General features: G+C 45.4%; 1 protein-coding gene across 2 annotated transcripts in view; it reads left to right on the forward strand.

Moving 5' to 3' along the window:
• The first annotated feature begins 7,302 nt into the window (after positions 1-7,302).
• The window catches only part of GNB4 (G protein subunit beta 4), a 41,650-nt gene continuing 28,305 nt past the window's right edge, over positions 7,303-20,647 (forward strand). The window contains exon 1 of one of the 2 annotated variants that reach the window (XM_036349581.1): positions 7,303-7,496. The gene's annotated coding sequence lies outside the window, so the exon portion shown is untranslated. Of the gene's footprint in view, positions 7,497-9,804; positions 10,304-20,647 lie in introns of those variants that run through there. The other variant, XM_036349582.1, reaches the window with a different exon arrangement.

Raw genomic sequence — 20,647 nt, forward strand, 5'->3', positions numbered from 1 at the left:
GGTCTCTATAAGCAAAGGAGACTCACTCCCCAGCTGGATGCCAGCCGGGTCCTGGATTTGCTGATTTGTCCAGGAAGGTGCTCTCAGAGCCTGGGAAGTGTCTGGGAAAGACTGCCTACTATTTCATGGTGGTATTCCAGGCACAGAAGGGCACGGACAGTCCCCTCAGGTTGTTGGCTTTAAATACAGAAGGAAGGACAGAGGAGCCAGTTTTTGGAACAGCACTGACAGAGAAGGCAAAGCACCTACTCTCAGAGAGGCAAAAGAACTAGGTGGAGTGAAAATTACAGTAAAACAGTAAAAGATGAACCTGGAAAGGTAAGTTGGAGCCAGATTATGTAAGTAAGGCTTTGCATGTCAGGGCAAGGCAGGTGTACTCAATTCAGTGAAAAATTGGAAACCATTGTAGGTTTTTAAGCCAAAAGGGATCTCATAAGTGCTGTGGTTCAGGAAAATCCATTTGACAGAAATGCATGGACGGTTCAGGGCAGGGAAAGGTAAGAGGAAACATGCATGTGTGATGCTAAAGAAGATTTAAAGTTAAGCACCTTTATGAGATACCACTACATACCTATTTGAATGGCTGAAATTAGAAAATATATACTGATAATATCAAGTGCTGGTGAGGACTCAGAGCAACTGAAACTCCAATATGTTGCTGGCCAGTTTTGCTAAGTGGTTAGAGTCACCCTGCACACCGAAGGATCTGCAGGAGGCAACCCACAGACGTGTCTCTCTCCCCTCTCTCTCTCTCTTCCCTCCTCCCTTCCTCCCTTCCACTCTCTCTGTAAAAAAAATAAATAAATAAAAATGTACCAGCCACGCTGGAAAACAATTTGGCAGTTTCTCATAAAGTTAAACATACACAGACCATATAACCCCCAAATCCCAGTCATAGTTATCTACCCTAGAGAAAGGAAAATATATCCTATCTAATAAAAGAGAAACATGGTAATTAGCTGTACCTCCACTACCCTTCCCATTGGCTAATCAGGGCAATATGCAAATTAACTGCCAGCCAAGATGGCGGCCGGCAGCCAGGCAGCTTGAAGCGAACATGAGGCTTGCTTGCTTCAGTGACGGAGGACTCCAACGTTCCCCGCCTGCCGCTGCCGGCCTCTGAGCTTGCAGTTTGAAACATAGTTACAAATATAGAAGCTAAACAAAACCCCAGAAACCTGCTTTCAGCCAGCCGGGATCTCAGAGCTGGAGTTGAAACAGTGTTTTGATTATAGAACCCAAACAAACCAGATACCTGCTTTCAGCAGCTGAGGCCTAAGAGCTGGAGCCAAGCCTCAGAGCTAAAGCTGGCCCAGAATAAAAAAAAAGAAAAAAAGGAGTGGTTGGGAGCTTCAGTCACCCGCCAGCCTGAAAACAGCCCTCAGCCCCTCACCCAGACTGGCCAGGCACCCCAGTGGGGACCCCCACCCTGAAGGGTGTGTGACCAGCTGCAAACAGCCATCATCCCCTCACCCAGGCTGGCCAGGCACCCAAGCGGGACCCCCACTCTGATCCAGGACACCCTTCAAGGCAAACCAGCTGGCCCCCACCCGTGCACCAGGCCTCTATCCTATATAGTAAAAGGGTAATATGCCTCCCAGCACCGGGATCAGTGGAGCCGCGAGGCCTCCTGGCACCGGGATCAGTGTGACAGGGGGCAGCGCCCCAACCCCCTGATTGGCCCTGCTCTGTGCGTGACAGGGGTTGGTGCCCCAACCTCCCAATTGGCCCTACCCTGAGTGTGACTGAGGGTGGCATCACAACCTCCCAATCCGCCCTGCTCTGTGCATGACAGGGGGCGGCACCCCAACTCCCCAATCGGCCCTGCTCTGAGCCCGACCAGGGGCTGCACCTAGGGATTGGGCCTGCCCTCTGCCACCCGGGAGCAGGCCTAAGCCAGCAGGTCGTTATCTCCCGAGGGGTCCCAGACTGCGAGAGGACACAGGCCGGGCTGAGGGAGCCCCTCTCCCCCCCCCCCCCCGAGTGCACAAATTTTTGTGTACTGGGCCTCTAGTCTATATATATAAAAGGCTAAGTGACTTCTGAGTGTCCAACCGGCTGGTACATATGACGCACACTGACCACCAGGGGGCAGGAGCTGCCGAGCTGCGGTGACTTGGCAGCAGCGGGTCTCTGGTGACACACCCCAGAACCAGAGAGGAGAGAGCCTGATTCCTTGTGGGGCAGTGCAATTCCACCTTCGGCCGTGGGTTATGTTGTTGCTGGGGCACTGTCGGCCCTGAATCTGGTTTACTGCCAAGCTGCAGTGACTTCTATTATAGAGAAAGGGCGAATAGTGATATTATAATATTTCTTCTAATTAATTTCCTTTCAATGTGCACGAATCTGTGCACTGGGCCACTAGTGTTAACATAAAAACCTATGCTTGAGTGTTAATAGAAACTCTATTCATAATTGTCCCCAAATGGAAAACATCACAAAAGTTTTTGAGTGCGTGAGCAGATAAACAAAGTATGGTACCTCTGTACCATACAGCACTACTCAGCAATAAGAAGGAATAAGGCATTATGCTGAGTGAAAGTTTCCAGTCTCAAAAGATTTCATGCAGTATGATTCTGTTTATATAATATTCTTTTTTTCCCCAAAATATAGTTTTATTGACTTCAGAGAGGAAGGAAGAGGGAGAGAGAGATAGAAGCATCAATGATGAGAGTGATTCATTGATCAGCTGCCTCCTGCACACCCCACACTGGGGATCAAGCATATGCCCTGACTGAGAACGGAGCTGTGACCTCCTAGTTCATAGGTTGATGCTCAACCACTGAGCCACACCAGCCAGACCATGCTCTTCTAAAACCTTGCTATTCCTCCATCAAGAGGTCAGCATCCCTATCATTTGAATGTGTGACTGCCTAGACCGAGAGAGTATGGTGGAAGCTACAATATGGGCTTCCTGAGGCTAAATCATGAAAATACAATGCACTTCCTCCTTGTTCTCTTAGAACACTTGCTTTGGAACCCAGCCACTGTAGTATGAGACATCCCAAGGCACCCATGGAGAGACCTATGTGAAGAGGCATGGAGGTCTCTGTCCACAGCCCTGGCTGATCTTCAACCGAAATCCAGCGCCACTCGCCAGCCATCTCAGCCAGCCATCTTGAAATTAGAGTCAAACTAGCCGACACTGCCTGGAGCAGAAAAGAGTGTGTCTGCCAAGCCCTGCCGAAGCTGGCTATTATGAGCAAAGGAAATGAATAAGGAAATGGATGCTGTTGTTCTAATCTGCTATTAGATTTGGGGTGGTGTGCTACGCAGCAATGGATAAGTCACACAGTGCTTTTACTCACTTATCAACATTAAAATCAGAGTGCCTTCCTGGTGTGTGGTGTTCAAAAGAATTCTTGGGACGGGATGAGTCTTAGAGGGAAAGAGTACATGATGGATTAATGAAGTTACACATTGGGCATAGTACTGACTGGTGGGATTAGTGATATTTGCCAATCCTGTTAGAACCCAGAACTTTCCTTTTAACTGTTGAATAAGACAGGATTCAGGAGAGTTGTGACCTGCTCAAGATCATGCAAATATTTAGAACCGAAGGTAATGCTCTAAATCAGATCTTCTGACATGCAGTTTAGTACTCTTTTCACTTTGCTTGCCCTTCCCAATAACAGATTCCAGAGACCTGAATCACAGGACCTAGAAGAGCAAGTATATTCCTGGGTGTTTCTGCTCCCCACCCCTCCCCCAATGCCTGTGATATACATCATGAGTTAAATACAGCACTCTCCTAAGGTCACTGATGTGTAGACCATAGGCCCAAATTACAATTAGAGACCCTGAATAGGAAAACGCAAGATGCTATCACTGATTTGCTATCAGGAGTGTCAGAAGCACGCAGCAAAGGTGGGCCGCTCAAAATATAAGCTGTAAAATGATTTAACATCAAAACGCATTGTGCCTGAGCAAGATGGGAGGCTTTAGACATGGCTGCTCAGGATTAAGTTGTCTGAAAAAAAAAAACCTCATAAACTTATTTCTTACAAGAATCTACTTAGGAATCCATTCCCATATCCTTAGGGACCTCTGCCGTAGATCCCATTAGACAAGTTCCATTTAATATTTTAAAGTTTTATATTTTTTTGTAGTTGCAAGAAAACCTTTACTTTAGTTCTAACGTTGCATGTATATCATCTGGCCTCATCCCAAATACAATAGAATTGGAATGCATACAATAGGACAGTACTGGAAAATTGTACCCTTCGATGGTTCTGTTCTTTATAATGCAATTGATATTGTCTGAGAGCAAAGTAGGCTAAAAAAATTAGACCATTTCTGGAATATGATTTAAAAGCAGAGTTTACAGGCCTATGGCATTGTGGACTTTAGGGTAACTCATCTAATATAGGACCAAGAGCAGAGCTTCTCCGAACTCGATCATAGGAGAGTAAAACACTCTGCAGTGGCAAGTGTAACTAAATAATGATTGTTCTCCTCTTTCTAGGATTCGGAGTAGGGCATGGGGGTTATGTATTGAAGGTTCTTTGAGTAAAATAAGTAGCCACGTGCATTCATTCATTCATTCATTCATTCATTTGTTCATTCACTGAGTACCTAGTATGTGCAAAGTATTCTGTTAAAAACTACTGGGAATACAAAGATGTAACAGGCAGGGAGTTTGTCTTCACAGGTTCTCTAGCAGGAATGCCACCAACCTCTCTTAATAGAGTAAGATTTGAGTCCTGGCCAGTATGGCTCAGTTGGTTGGAGCACCATCCCATAAACCAAAAGATGCAGGTTTGATTCCCTGTCAGGGCACATACCCAGGTTATTGGTTCCATTCCCAGTGGGAGGCAACTAATCCGTGTTTCTCTCTCACATTGATGTTTCCCTCACAGCGATATTCTCATTCTCATTCTCTCTCATTCTCTCTCTCTCTCTCTCTCTCTCTCTCTCTCTCTCTCTCTCTCTCTCTCTCCTTCCTCTCTCTAAAAAAATGAATTTAAAAAAAAGTAGGATTTGAGAACATGGGCCTAAGGACTTAGAAATCTAAATACCACCCAATGGTACCCAAACACAAGACCCTTGGTTTTAATCGTTAGAAGCAGGACATATCACCACAATTGTCTATACAAATTAGCAGTCTTCAAAAATATTAATAGCATGTCCTTCTTTCTCTCTCTCCATTTTTTCCCTAAATTGATTATATTATCATTTGAAAAACAACTAATGGCTGGGCCACTTAGATGCATTACTGTGCTCTTAGGAAATTATTCGTGGTAATGAAATTCTTTTCATTAGCTCCACTTTCAGATTTGTAGTGCAGGCTTGTCCTTTAAAAGTAAGTATTCTTTTCAGAAAAGTATTCAGCAGACGTGGCAAAACAGAAATGGGATATTCTTAGAAGTGGTCTCTTTTGGATAATAATTACACTTTCCTTTCTTGTACTTGGACTTTATTCTTCTAGTAATTTTTCTGTCCACGTAAAATTTTCAAGAAGGTTAAATTCGTCATTTTGTGTAATTTATTCTCAAATCTTCAAAGACCAGTAAAATCTTTTCAGGTTTCTGTGCTTAGAAGCTATTGTTTTGTATTTCCCCTAATCTTTTCTGGAATAAAATATCTCAGTACTTTCCACTGGATTTTCCTAAATATCAGCAACTCGTTTTTCAACTGATCATCTTAACCTAATCACCTCCCCACACCCTATAATACCTGTTAAGTGTCAGTGCCCGAGAATAAGACAGAAAGAATCGTGGTGGACTTTGGAGTCAGTCCAACTTGGGTTTCACATAAAGCTCTGCCACTCCCTGTGAGACTCCAGATAAATTACTTAATCTCACTGAGCCTCAGTTTCCTGATCTGGAAAGTGGGGATACAACACACATTGTAAGATCATTATGAGAATTAAGTATGATTTGAAAAAGCAGAGAGCCTAGTACTTAATAGGCTCTCCTTAAATAACAATTTTCCTTTACTTCCTTCTGAAAAGGATAACAAGGCTCAGGATTTAATCATTAAAACACTTAAAAACTTAACAGTTGCAAACCACACAGGTCCCAATCAACTTTCCTGATACTTTGATATGCAGAGGATTTGGCATTTCTTCCCTTTCTTCTGAATGGGAAACAGCACTGCACCTTAGGGAAAATGAAAATTTGAGCTAAAACCACCTCTCATGTCATCATCCTTCGCCCCACGAATCTTTCCACTTTTGTCATGGTCTGGCTTTTTTACAAAATGGTCACATTTCTTTCACAGTCGCCATCAGGGTGTGCGTATCATGGCATCGCCGCTTTTAAGGTACTAAGAGATTTTTTCCAGATGATAATGGGAAGCTGCTGAAGAAGAAGGAATGGCAGGCTGCGGAGGTGAGGCTCAAGATACTGTTGAAATCTTTCTCCGGCACAGAAACTCCACAGAGAACTCCTCTGCAGTTTCCCTTACCCAGGTCTATTTCTTTAAATTGTTTGACGTCAGAGAAGGAATGCTATAGCAACAGTCTGTCAAACTGAAATTAACTCAGAAGAAAGATGGGGGGTGGAGAAAGGAAAACTGCTCCCGGGCGGGTACTGACTTCAGAGCAAGTAAACTGGGTAGTTGCATTCACTTTATGACATTTTAAACATCAAACGCCCAGAGGAATGAAAGAAAAAAGTCGCTTGCGATGCCTATGATCTTTAACTCATGCAGAGAAGAGCGACTTGACATGCAGGGTTATCTGGAAGGCCTTCATTAGCGACAGTCGTAACGATACCTTCCAAGTATTGATCATTTATTTAGAGGCAGGCTCTGTGTAAACGTTATCTCATTTCACATTTTAACACCTTTCTGGGGCAGGTCTCCTCATCCCTATTTTCCAACGACGAAATCAAGGCCCCGAGACGGTACGGTCGCACCACTAGCGATGGTAGCGCGGGGATTGCAATGCAATTTTGTATAACTCTGGGCTTCCGTTTACTTCTTACTTTAGAATGTAATAAGGTCGATCTAAACGGGACCTTGGGGTCTTCCAAGTCGGCCCCGCTCTCCTGCCCACGAGCGCACTGAGGCTTCTGCGGTGCCAGGAAGGAAACCGGCCACACCACTTGGGCGCTACTCAGAAGTATGCGCGGCGTCCAGGCGCCACGCCGACAAGAAAACGAAACTGCCCGGGAATTAATGTTTTTCTTCTTCTGGCAGGAAACGAGACAGAAAATAGGAAGCAGAAGCTGCCCGCTCCCTGCGCCCCCCGCCCAGGCCGCGCGCGCGCGCTCCAGGGTCTGCGCGCGCCCGCAGCGCGTCCCCGCCGGTTCCGCGCGCCTCGTGCCTCGCGCCTCGCGCCTCGCGCCTGCGGCCACGTCCACGCCCCGGCCCGGCGCGTCGCGGAGTTGGCAGCGGGGAGGCGCGGGCCTGGGTGTGGCCGACGGCTCTCGGCGGCGCTGGTCTCGGCGGTGCTCGGCGCTCTGCTTGCCAGCTCGGCGCGCGTGGGGCTGCTGAGAATCCCGCGGACCCAGGCAGCGCCCGGCGGTGGACGCGGGCCCGAGCTCCTCCAGGTAGGCGGCGATCGCGCGAGGGCGGCTCGGCGGTGCGCCCCGCCGGGGGACCCCGAGCTTCCCGCAGGGGGCGTGAGGCGCCGCGGGGCCGCTCCGACGGAACCCGGCCCGTTGGCGGCGCTGGGCCGGCTGGGTGCCTCCCGACGCGGGGACTGGGGACTCCGGGCGGCAGACCCCGAGGGAGAGCGACGGGGCGGGCGCGTCTCAGTCGCGCTCTGCTCCCGCGCGGAGACCGGCCGCTCGGCCGCCGCCTTGGGCATTTCCTGGGAAGCGGGAGGACGGTCGGTATCCCTGGCCTCGGGACCCCCAGGTTCCTCTCCGCGCCCCGAGCCCGCCGGGGGGCAGAGCGAGAGCTCGTGTTTGCCTTGAAAATAGCGGTTATTGGGAAATGCCCAGAAGGGTATTGGGTGGAGAGCGCCGGGAAAGCTCATAAAAGTTCTCCGCTGAGTGCTAAAAAAGAGCCCAGCGGTTTCGTGTTAAATTTACTTGGGAAATGTTATGATGCCCAGCATTTTGGAGGTGGGGTGGGGGAAATTAATGGATTTCGAACACTTGGAAGTTCAGTACATGGCAAAATGTTTTCCTTTACTCTCCACGTCCTTTTTCTGTGCAAAACACAAATGATTGCCGTGTGTGTTGATATTTATTACTCTTCGGCAAGGGAGGATTGACTTTCCACAAGCTCAAAAACAGACTTTCATTTGTTTATAGAAGCTGTGCGTTGTTATTTTGCATCCTCTCTCTTCCCCTTTTTCCACTCCTTCGATTTCTCTTCTAGTGAAAGATTTGGATGCATCTGTCTGCCATGGGCAAAACAGCTCCGCCGTGGATTGGCACCCTGCTGGGAAGTCTTCTGAAGGCATTTAATTGTTGGTTAGATCACTGTGTTATCAGCCCATTTTAGCGTTGTAAACTGAGATGGGGGCCTTTTAGTACATCTTGTAGAGCAGAGATAGAGCACACACTGCTTATTTAAGATGAAAGAGAAGTCGTTCCTACTCGGGAGGAAAACAAAGGTCTGTGTACACAAGATGGCATTCGTGGAGTCTCTGCCATTGCATATTTTAAGACTCTTAAGTGTGGGGCTTTCAGGTTATTACTGACCCTCGGCTCTGTGGAGGTAAGGACCTTCCAAAGCTGTAGAGAATTGTTAGAAGAGTTTATTTGGGCCAAACTGACTACATTTGGGGATGCAAGATGTCAAATGTTCCTGGAGAATTACAGTTTTGCAGGGGGTTTTTTTGCTCTTTTTACACATTTGGAATTAAGGAGGGAACATAAGGAACATTGTATGAACCCATAGGAAAAGGCAAGGCAGGGAAGTCACTGGTCGATTGGATTACAGCAGCGATTTTAAAAAACCCTTTTCCTCTCATGGCACACATAATTACTAAAATTCTGTGGCACACCAAAAAGTATATTTTTGGCCAATCTGACCTAAAAATGTAATTTTGATTCATGCATTCACATTGCACAGCTATTGTTGTGTTGGCTGTTGTCCTTTTTAATTTGACGACCTAAGAGGAAGAGGTCAGCTATTACATGTTTAAAAAATGCTTGCAGCACACCAGTGGGCCTGCCTCATTACACTGGTTGAAAGTCGCTGGATGGCAGGATACTTAACAAGGTTTTATGCTCTCTTGAGGGTGTCTCAAAAAGGGACATTTCAAAGGTGTGTTAACCTAGATGCACAGAAAACAATGGACAGGGTTACTTAAGATAAAGATAACCTTTTACTAGGGCAGTTATAGGCCTGAGGTGTAACTACCCACTGTAACCTGCCCAGTTAGGGATTTCTGATCCGATCACTCCATGAGGTTACTTTCAGATAGATTTATTACAGAAACCCCCTCCCCCCCTTTTTTGTCCACTGCTCTGAAAGTTTATTGTATATTTCAGTATTTGGTTAAAGTTCACTTTAAGATTTTCCTTGTTGCATTTTAGGTTGTAGATAAATTTGAAACTGAAATAGAAACTTTTACAAATGTTTTTTTTTAAAGTGTTTTTTTTTTGTTTTGCTTTTTAAATATATTTTTATTGATTTCAGAGAGGAAGGGAGACAGAGAGAGAGACAGAAACATCAGTGATGAGAGAGAATCACTGATCGGCTGCCTCCTCTACGCCCCTACTGGGGATTGAGCCTGCAATCCTGGCCCTTGATAGGAATCGAACCCAGGACTCGTCAGTCCACAGGCCGACGCTCTACCCACTGAGCCAAACCAGCTAGGACCAAAATGTTGTTTTCTGAGCATGGTTAATTCTCTTGTGTACACATTTATAAAATTATAAAATTGTTTAGTATGGCTTGTGATATATTTAGGTTTATCACTTTGTGAGGCATAGGCATTATTTAGGTTATTCTGAGTCATTTCTCAGAATAACTTATAGGATTGCTTCTTTCAGTATTTCTCCAGCTTTATTGAGATATAATTGACATATAACATTGTGTAAGTTTAAGATGTACAATGTGATGATTTGACATACATATATTGCAAAATGATTACCACAATAAGGTTAGTTAACCACACCCATTACCTCACATAATTACTTTTGGGGGAAGGATGTATGAGGCATTTAAGATTTCTCTTAGCAACTTTCAAGTGTGCAATGGAATATTGTTATCCATAGTCACCATGCTGTACAGAAGATCCCCAGGACTTACTCATCTTATAGCTGGAAGTTTGTACCATTTGCTAGACATCTCACCAGAATTGTTTCTTTTAAATCATTGGCACTTTAGTATGTCAGCACATATTTTTACACTTTAAAAATAGAGTCTGGGACATTTTGAAGACTGAGAATTGCAAGTAAGTGTTGTACATTTTTCTGCCCTTACCAAATACTGCTTGAGATGGTGTGATTTCTCTGATTTCTTTCAGGCAGGTTGTTGAGGTACACTGTGTGATTAGCTTCTTCACCTTGCTGACTAGTTTAATCTGCATTTATTATAGGGACATCTGTTTATTGAACATCTGTTCTGGATCAGGGGCAGTGTTATACATTATTCTATTTATATCTCACATTAACTTGGCAAAGGAGGCATTATTCAGTTCTACAGTTAAGGAAACCACCCCTGAGATGTGCCAGTGACCATGTAGTTGAGTAACTCAGCTGGGATTCGAGGTCAGACCTCTCCATCTCTAAAGTCCATGTTCTCTGTGCCTTATTGACTTAGAGCCAGTGCATGAGGAATGACCCTCCATTACTAGCATACATTATTAGCATATCTGTAACTTTCCCAAAACATGTTAGAGATGCGGTTTGTTTTTCCAGAATGATTGTTATTGTTTGTTTGTGTTATTACACAGATCCTCACCTGAGCCATTCTCCTCTCACCTGTCTATTCCTGATCAAACATCTAGCTCAGAGTTCAAAACCTACCTCTTGCTGTGGCAGAATTCTATTGACATTAATAGGTAGTGACAGCTTAGTTGTCCTTCCAAAATAATAACCCCATTTCAATGTGGGTTCTCTAAAGCCATAGATATAACTCATTTGGAAGGTTACAAACAGGATGGCAACCTATTTTGAAATTTGGTAACCTTTTGATATCCCTCAAATTAAACTAGAAGATACATATATATTTTTATTTTCAATCCTCACCCGAGAATAAGTTTTTCTTGAATTTTAGAGAGAGAGGAAGGTAGAGAGAAAGACAGGGAGGGAGATTGGTTGCCTCTGTATGTGCCCTGACAAAGAATTGAACCCACAACTTAGGCATGTGCCTTGATGGGTAATCAAACCTGCCACCTTTTTGGTGTACCAGACAATGCTCCAACCAACTGAACCACTCAGCCAGGGCTAAACCAGAAGACATTTTAATAGATATTTCCCCCTTTAATTGTCCTGTCCCTCCTACAGCTTCAGTTTCAGTTTCTATGGAATCATTTAATTATTATAGAAACATTCTGTTATGTGTGCCATCCTATATAATAAAGCCCTAATATGCAAATCAACTGAACAGCGGAATGACCGATTACTATGATGCACACTGACCACCAGGGGGCAGACGCTCAATGCAGGAGCTGCCCCCTGGTGGTCAGTGTGCTCCCACAGAGGGAGTGCTGCTCAGCCAGAAGCCGGGCTCATGGCTGGCAAGCACAGCAGCGGTGGGGGGAGCTTCTCTTGCCTCTGAGGCAGCGCTAAGGACACCTCGGGGGATGTACAACTGCCCACAGGGAGCAGGCCTAAGCTGGCAGGCGGACATCCCCTGAGAGGTCCGGGTCTGTGAGAGGGCACAGGCCGGTCTGAGGGGCCCCCTCCTTCGAGTGCATGAATTATGCCCTGGGCCTCTAGTCTTAAATAAAATTCTTTCTCGATCCAGTATTCTGCCCCATCTCTGCTCAACATGTAGAAAGCATAATTTTTTGGTAGAACAAAACCAAATATTTTTTTGAGATAACCAGAAGCTAATTAGTTACCTACAGGGAATGGGTGGTGGGTAGGAACTGAGTAAAAAGGATAATGGAGGGAATGCTCTGATTATACCTTTTTGTATACTTTTGAGTTTAGGAAAGTTGTTAATGTTTTATATGTTCAATGAGGTTGGGTGAAAAAAACCTCCAAAATTGAATACAAACAGCAACAACTGAACCAATTGTATTTCAATGAATAACATCAACTCTCAGAGGGAAAAAAAATGAATCCAAGTATGTTTTATTGTTTGTTTTTAAAATATATTTTATTGATTATTCACAGAGAGGAAGGGACTGGGATAGAGAGTCAGAAACATCGATAAGAGAGAAACATCGACCAGCTGCCTCCTGCACATCTCCCACTGGGGATGTGCCCGCAACCCAGGTACATGCCCTTGACCGGAATCGAACCTGGGACCTCTCAGTCCGCAGGCCGACGCTCTATCCACTGAGCCAAACTGGCTAGGGCCCAAGTATGTTTTTATTTTTTATATTTTATTAAATTTATTGGGGTCCCATTGGTTAATAGGATCATATAAGTTTCAAGTATACATTTCTATGGTACATGATCTGTGTATTGCATTATGTGCCCCCACCAAAAGTCACATCATCTTCTATCAACATATATTTGGCTCCCAAGTATGTTTTTAACATAGGACTTTGACTATATACCTTTAATATAAAGGTAAAAAGAACTGCCAGAAAAATCTTGAACCCTGTATAGTAGGCTATTATTTATAGTGGTAGAGATGAGACATAGCAGTCCTAAAATAGATTTGTGTATATAGTAGGATTGGGCAAATGAGTAAATTTATTGATATTTGGGGATCTGGGGTTTTAACTGTGGGAGAAAGGAAATAAAAATATGAAATGGGAGAAGGCAATGAACAACTCCTTGTGTTGGATTGGAATTAGAGTTATCAATATGAACTTGTGATTAAAATACACATACATTCATATGTTTATACGCATATATTTCCTCTTCCTGTCTAACAAAAGGGCCTAGAAAAAATGATATCCTAGTAGCAGTGAACACAACCAGTGCTCAGATCTAGTTAGCTGGTTCCAGAGCTGGAACAGGGGAAGTATAGGATGAGCCTAGAATACAAAGTAAAAGAAGTGTTCAAAAAAATTGATGGGGCATGTGAAAAGGACGTAGGAACTAGCTTGAATGGCCAAATCTGGGAAAATTTGAGCATCAAAATGAATTAATGATAATAATGTATTATAACCTATTGACTAAAATAAGAGTTCACAAATCTATCATCCTATCTAATAAAAGAGAAACATGGTAACTAGTGTACATCCGCTACCCTTCCCGTTGGCTAATCAGGGTGATATGCAAATTAACTGCCAGCCAAGATGGCGGCCGGCAGCCAGGCAGCTTGAAGCGAACATGAGGCTTGCTTGCTTCAGTGACGGAGGAAACCAACATTCCCCGCCTGCCTTGCCGGCCTCTGAGCTTGCAGTTTGAAACATAGTTACAAATATAGAAGCTAAACAAAACCCCAGAAACCTGCTTTCAGCCAGCCGGGATCTCAGAGCTGGAGTTGATACAAAGTTTTGATTAGAGAACCGAAACAAACCAGATACCTGCTTTCAGCAGCAGAGGCCTCAGACCTGGAGCCAGAGCTAAAGCTGGCCCAGAATTAAAAAAAAAAAGAAAAAAAGGAGCAGTTGGGAGCTTCAGTCACCTGCCAGCCTGAAAACAGCCCTCAGCCCCTCACCCAGACTGGCCAGGCACCCCAGTGGGGACCCCCACCCTGATCCAGGACACCCTTCAGGGCAAACCAGCTGGCCCCCACCCGTGCACCAGGACTCTATCCTATATAGTAAAAGGGTAATATGCCTCCCAGCACCGGGATCAGAGGAGCCGCAAGGCCTCCTGGCACCAGGATCAGCGTGACAGGGGGCAGCGCCCAAATCCCCTGATCGCCCTGTGGCTCTGTGTATGACAGGGGGCGGGGCCCAACCTCCCTATCCGCCCTGCTCTGTTCGTGACAGAGGGAGGCGCCCCAACCCCCTGATCAGCCCTGCTCTGTGCCGGATAGGGTGGAGCTCCCCAACCTCCTGATCGCCTTGCGGCTCTGTGTGTGACAGGGTGTGGCGCCCCAAGCCCCCCCACGGGCCCTGCTCTGTGTGTGACAGGGGGCGGGGCCACAACCTCCCTATCTGCCCTGCTCTGTTCGTGACAGGGGAAGGCATCCCAACCCCCTGATCAGCCCTGCTCTGTGCCTGATAGGGTGGAGCTCCCCAACCCCCTGATCACCGTGCGGCTCTGTGTGTGACAGCATGCGGTGCCCCAACCCCCCGATCGGCCCTGCTCTGTGTGTGACAGGGTGCGGTGCCCCAACCCCCTGGCCCCCCACGGGCCCTGCTCTGTGTGTGACGGGGTAGAGCCATAACCTCCCCATCGGCCCTGCCTGAGTGTGAGAGTGGCGGTGCCCCAACCCCCTGATCTGCCCTGCTCTGTGGGTGATAGAGGGCGACGCCCCAACCCTCTTATCCGCCCTGCTCTGTGTGTGACAGGGGGCGGTGCCCCCACTCCCCTATTGGCTCTACTCTGTGAGTGACAGGGGGGAGCTCCCCAACCCCCTGATTGACCCTGCTCTGTGTGTGACAGGGTACGGAGCCCCAATCCCCCTGATGGGCCCTACTCTGTGAGTGACAGGGGGGAGCTCCCCAACCCCTTGATTGGCCCTGCTCTGTGCGTGACAGGGGGTGGCGCCGCAACCTCCCCATCGACCCTGCCTTGAGTGTGACAGGGGGCGGTGCCCCAACCCCCCAATCGGCCCTACCCTGAGCGTGACTGAGGGTGGCATCACAACCTTCCAATCCGCCCTGCTCTGTGCATGACAGGGGAAGGCGCCCCAACTCCCCAATCGGCCCTGCTCTGAGCCCGACCAGGGGCTGCACCTAGGGATTGGGCCTGCCCTCTGCCACCCGGGAGCGGGCCTAAGCCAGCAGGTCGTTATCTCCCGAGGGGTCCCAGACTGCGAGAGGGCACAGGCCGGGCTGAGGGACCCCCCTTCCCCCCGAGTGCACAAATTTTTGTGCACCGGGCCTCTAGTCCTATATAATAAAAGCCTAATATGCTAAGTGTCTGGTCGTCCAGTCATCCATTCAACCAATCAAAACATAATATGCTAATGATATGTTAAGGCTGCTCACCACTCGCTATGACATGCACTAACCATCAGGGGGCAGATGCTCCAACCAGTAGGTTAGCTTGCTGCTGGGGTTCAGCCAATCCCAACTGACCTAGATGGGCCAGACACACCCTGGAGCCCTCCCGTGATCCCTCCCCAGCTGGTCAACCTCCTGTGTCCCTCCCCAGCCCCAATCATGCACCGGTGGGGTCCCTCAGCCTAGCCTGCACCCTCTTGCAATCTGGGACACCTCAGAGAGCCGGTTTCGGCCCGATCCTGCAGGCCAGGCTGAGGGACCCCCTGGTGCATGAATTGTGTACCAGGCCTCTAGTAAATAAATAAAATAAGGAAAAGGGGAAAGATCTGCTAGATAGATTGCCAATAAAAAATGTAGAAGAGCCTGGCTGGTGTGGCTCAGTGGTTTAGCATCAATCTATGAACCAGGAGGTCACGGTTCAACTCCCTAGTCAGGGCACATGCCCAGGTTGCGGGCTCTATCCTCAGTAGGCAGTATGCAGGAGGCAGCCAATCAATGATTCGCTCTTATCATCGATGTTTCTCTCTCCCTTCCTCTCTGAAACCAATAAACACATATTTTTTTAAAAATGTAGAAGAAATGATATTAGTCAACAGTTTGCAATTATCATGGTAATGGTAATTCAGGCAAGTACTACTAATGGAGAAAGTTCGGTAGGGAAAATGATATTAATACAATTTCCAATGATCTCTCTAGAGCAGTGGTTCTCAACCTTCCTAATGCCACGACCCTTTAATACAGTTCCTCATGTTGCGGTGACCCCAACCGTAAAATTATTTTTGTTGCTACTTCATAACTGTAATTTTGCTACTGTTATGAATCGTAATGTAAATATCTGATATGCAGGATGTATTTTCATTGTTACAAATTGAACATAATTAAAGCATAGTGATTAATCACAAAAACAATATGTAATTATATATGTGTTTTCTGATGGTCTTAGGCAACCCCTGTGAAAGAGTCGTTCAACCCCCAAAGGGGTCGCGGCCCACAGGTTGAGAACCGCTGCTCTAGAGGTTAATGACCAAGAGAAAAACAACTTCACAGTGGAGAAATCTGGCAGACACCACTTCAACCAAGTGACCAAAGTTAATATCACTGGTAGTGGGATAAACATATCCTTCTTGATGTGCTTAAACTAGGGACATCATTACTCTTCTGCAGTGTTTCTAAAATGCTTAACCAAAATCTATTCATGAGGAAACAACTGAGGAACCTTAATTGAGGATTGTTCTACAAAGTAACTGGTTGTAGTCTTCCAGTATGTTCATGTCCTGAAAGACAAAAGCAAAAGGGACTGTTGCAGATTAAAGGAAGTTCATGATACCTGGCAGTGAAATGCAATGCATAATTCTGGATTGGATCTTGGATTGAAAATTCAGTTGCAGAGAGAGAGAGAGAGAGAGAGAGAGAAAGAAAGGGAGAGAAAGGATCCAGTTGCTCAAGAACATTATAAAATTTGAATATGTACTGCATATTAAATAATGGTGGTGTATCAATGTTAAGCGTCCTGAATTTGATTGTACTGGGATCATGTAAGAGAATACCCTTGTTCTTAGAAGAGACACAGTAGCCCTGGCTGGTTTGGCTGTTTTTGCTCAGTGGTTAGGGTTACCCTCAGTTCCCCTGTTTCACTCACCGGATGTCTATTCTTCCATTGCAAGTATTATGGGCTCTAACTTAAAAATTACTCCATCATCTCTAATGCCACTACTTTTGTGTCAAACCACCCTCTTTCCGGGCCTGAACTGCTGGGGCAGCTAACTGGTCTTTCCGCTTCCAATCTCTGTCCCCCAGCAGCCAGCACGAACTTTTAAAAAATGTCACACTAGTCAGATGTCTCTCAGTCATCTGAACCCATTCCGGTGAGATAAAATCTGAAGTTTTCACTATGGTCAGCAGGCCTCCTTGATCACATGATAGGGTTCCTCCTGCTGGTCCCCCTAATCTCTTGTGCATTGCGCCCTTCCCTCCAGCCGCACTCTCCTCCCTGCTGTTGATTCAGCAGCACGCCAGCTTGGTTTCTGCGGCTCGGCCTTTGCATTTACTGTTTCTCCTGCCTGGGCTGCTCTTCCCCCTTTTAAGGCATAACTCATTCAGTCATTTCATTCAGGTCTTTACTTAGATTAATTTATTTAAAAATAGCCTTCCTTGTCACCCTCTAATTTCCCTGTGTAGTATTTATCTGTACTTGAAACTGTTACTTATTTCTGTGCTTTATTATCTGTCTCCTAGACAGATATAGAATAAGGCTCCATGACAACGGGAACTTTGGCTTGTTTTGATGACTGCGGAATCCCTTGGAGCCTGGAATGTGCCTGGCATGTGTTTGGAACTCAGATATTTAAATAAATGAATAGATATATGAATTAATATTTGCTAACTTTTTTTGCTGTGTTTTACCTAATCCTATTTTCAAGTGACACTGTCTCCGAGAATCTAATAATGTTAGTGCTGTTTAAAGTTTCTTGGTGACACTGCTACAGCTTCTCTGGAAGATAACAAGTTACCAACTTTGTTTTCTATCACTTCATCTTCCTTTTGTCTGCCCTCTGGTGGGAGTAATCAAAATAAGCAGCAGATGAATAGAGTAGGTTGGTAGGAAGAAATGAAAATGGAAGAACCTTGCCCTGGTTGGTGTGGCTCAGCAGTTAGAGTGTTGGCCTGAACGCCAAAGGGTCTCAGGTTCAACTCCCAGTCAAGGGCACATACCTGGGCTGTGGGTTCAATCTCCGGTCTCACATCAATATTTCTTTCTCTCTCTCTCTTTCTCTCTAAATAATAATAATAATAATAAGTACTATTATTATTATTATGATGTCTGCTTAAAAATAATTCTTTCCATTAAAATACTTTAAACATTTTTCCATATTTAATTCAAAGGCACCTTTTTCTCAACTGTAATAAGAATTTCGGTTAACCTTTGTTGATTTTTCTACATGTCAGTTAACATACACCAGTGGAGAAGCTAGCACTCAAACCCTAACCGCTGGGTACTAGGGGCAGCACTCCTTTTTTTTTTTTTTTAAATTCAGACTCTGCTCTTCATTTTATTTTATTTTTTATATATTTTTATTGCTTGCAGAGAGGAAGGGAGAGGGAGATAGAAACATCAATAATGAGAGAATCAGAGATTGGCTGCCTCCTCTATACCCCCTGTTGGGGATCCAGCCCGCAACCCCGGCTTGTGCCCCGACTGGGAATGGAACCGTGAACTTCTGGTTCATAGGTTGACACTCAACCACTGAACCACACTGGCCAGGCAAGAGGCAGCACTCTTGATTATGATGTTTCACTACCTTCCTAATGTCCGAAGGATGGTACAGGTACCAAAGAATTTCCTTTGGCGCAATAGTTATATCAGAAAGTGCATGATAAATTCCTCCGTACCACCTGTTCCTCAATACCATTTTTCCAGGATGCATTACGGAGAGCCTTTCCTTCTCGAATTGCTGGGAACTATATCTTATTTAATGTTTTAAAGTATGAGATAATGGCCTGACTGGCCAATGTGGCTCAGTGATTGAGCATAGACCTATGAACCAGGAGGTCATGGTTTGATTCCTGGTCAGGCCATATGCCTGGGTTGGGGGCTCAATCCCCAGTGGGGGACATGCAGGAAGCAGCCGATCAATGATTCTCTCTCATCATTGATGTTTCTATTTCTCTCTCCCTCTCCCTTCCTCTCTAAAATCGATAAAAATATGTTTTTAAAAAAGTATGAAATAATGATTTCAATACTAATGTGCTAGTGACCTGCTAAAATAATATTAAAATTTCTCTTAATGTCCACATTTTATGTTTATTTATTTATTTGTTATTATTAGGGTGACACTGGTCAACATGATCATATAGGTTTCAGGTGTGGGTTTCTATGTTACAAGAAAAGGTGTGGGTCTCTTTTGCACCATGTGCCCACCACCCAAAGTCAAATCTTTGTCACCATATATTAGGACCCCTACAGGATTGTACAGCTTAAATTCCCCCCTCCCCAATTTTGGTTGTAGCAGTTATTACCAAGGAAACTCCATATATACTTTGCTGGGTAAGAGCAAACTCCTCCCACCAGGATCCTTATCTGCTTACAGTTGGAGCCCCAAAAGGGAGCATTTGTTCAGAGGGCATATTAGTGTTGGCATCTTTGCCAGTACTTAGAGCTCTGACATTCTCTTCTTAATAGCCGCATAATATTTCATATCAGCTCTCCTGTTGATTTATATTTGTAACTAGAGGCCCAGTACACAAAATCGTGCACTGGGGGGGTGGGGGGGTTGGTGGTCCCTCAGCCTGGCCTGCGCCCTCTCGCAGTCTGGGAGCCCTCGGGGAATGTCCGACTGATGGTCGGACATCCTTAGCACTGCTGCAGAGGCAAGAGAGGCTCCCGCCACCGCCACTGTGCTCACCAGCCGTGAGCCTGGCTCAGGGCTTCTGGCTGAGCAGAGCTCCCCCTGTGGGAGTGCACTGATCACCAGGGGGCAGCTCCTGCATTGAGCGTCTGCCCCCTGGTGGTCAGTGTGCATCATAGTGACCGGTCGTTCCTCCGTTCAGTCGATTTGCATATTAGCCTTTTGTTATATAGGATTTTTTGTTATATAAACATTTGGCAATAACTAACCTTAAACATTCATTCTTATCTATTCAAAAATATCTTGTGTTTAAAAGCCTCGCTATTTCCTCATCATCTAACTTGTAATAAATTTTAGCCATAGACTCTAGAGAAATAGATGGAATCTGTACCCTAAAGTGAGAACACTACCTTGGGAGAGACGAAGGTGCGAACAGTGGTCCCGGTGCTCAGAGAGCTCATCATCTCTGGGCTCTTCCAGAGGAGTGTTTGATTTTTTGTTATGGTAACATTTAGCAATGGCTTGACTCCATTCCCCCCGCCCCCCCTTCAATTTGTATGAGGTCCCCACCTAAGCACCTTTACCCAGGAATTGTTTCAAGTACAAAAACTGGGTTTTAACTATTTGGTCAAGTGAAATTAAAGCCCAGTAATGAATGAGGCGTTGTTGTCTAATTAGCATGTGACATAGGTTATACTAGTACATTTTATCCAGGATAGTTAATAAGGCTTATAGTGACCAGCTGTTAAAAGGAAATAATTAAAAATATATTTTTTTACTTTCTAGACTTCTGTAAATTAAATTATCTATTTAAACGGGAAATGGTAGACAGCTGACTACTTAGGGAATTTAAATTTGTCAAGGGCTCGTCATTATGTGCATCACTTATGAAACGGGCCTCTAGGGAAGCTGTTGGCATGGGGGAGGGGGACTGTCAACTTTGAAAAATGTCGTCTCCTTATCCTACAGCGTAAGAAGCAAAAGCAGTTGGTACTTAATGATTTTTAAACTTAGATGTTAGTCTTCATGGTTATGTATTAACCTTTATCAATGGGAATTAAAATTTATTAGCAAGGGATTTTATTATGTTTATTAATTGTTAATGTGCCATTACAGAGGCGTTTGAGGGAGAAAAACAAATTTAAAAACACACACAAAGACTCCTCCATGTCTTAAGATATAAAGAAGAGGAGAAACGTTGGTG

The sequence above is a fragment of the Myotis myotis genome, unplaced genomic scaffold (genome assembly GCF_014108235.1).
Source record: "Myotis myotis isolate mMyoMyo1 unplaced genomic scaffold, mMyoMyo1.p scaffold_m19_p_2, whole genome shotgun sequence".
NCBI lineage: Eukaryota > Metazoa > Chordata > Mammalia > Chiroptera > Vespertilionidae > Myotis > Myotis myotis.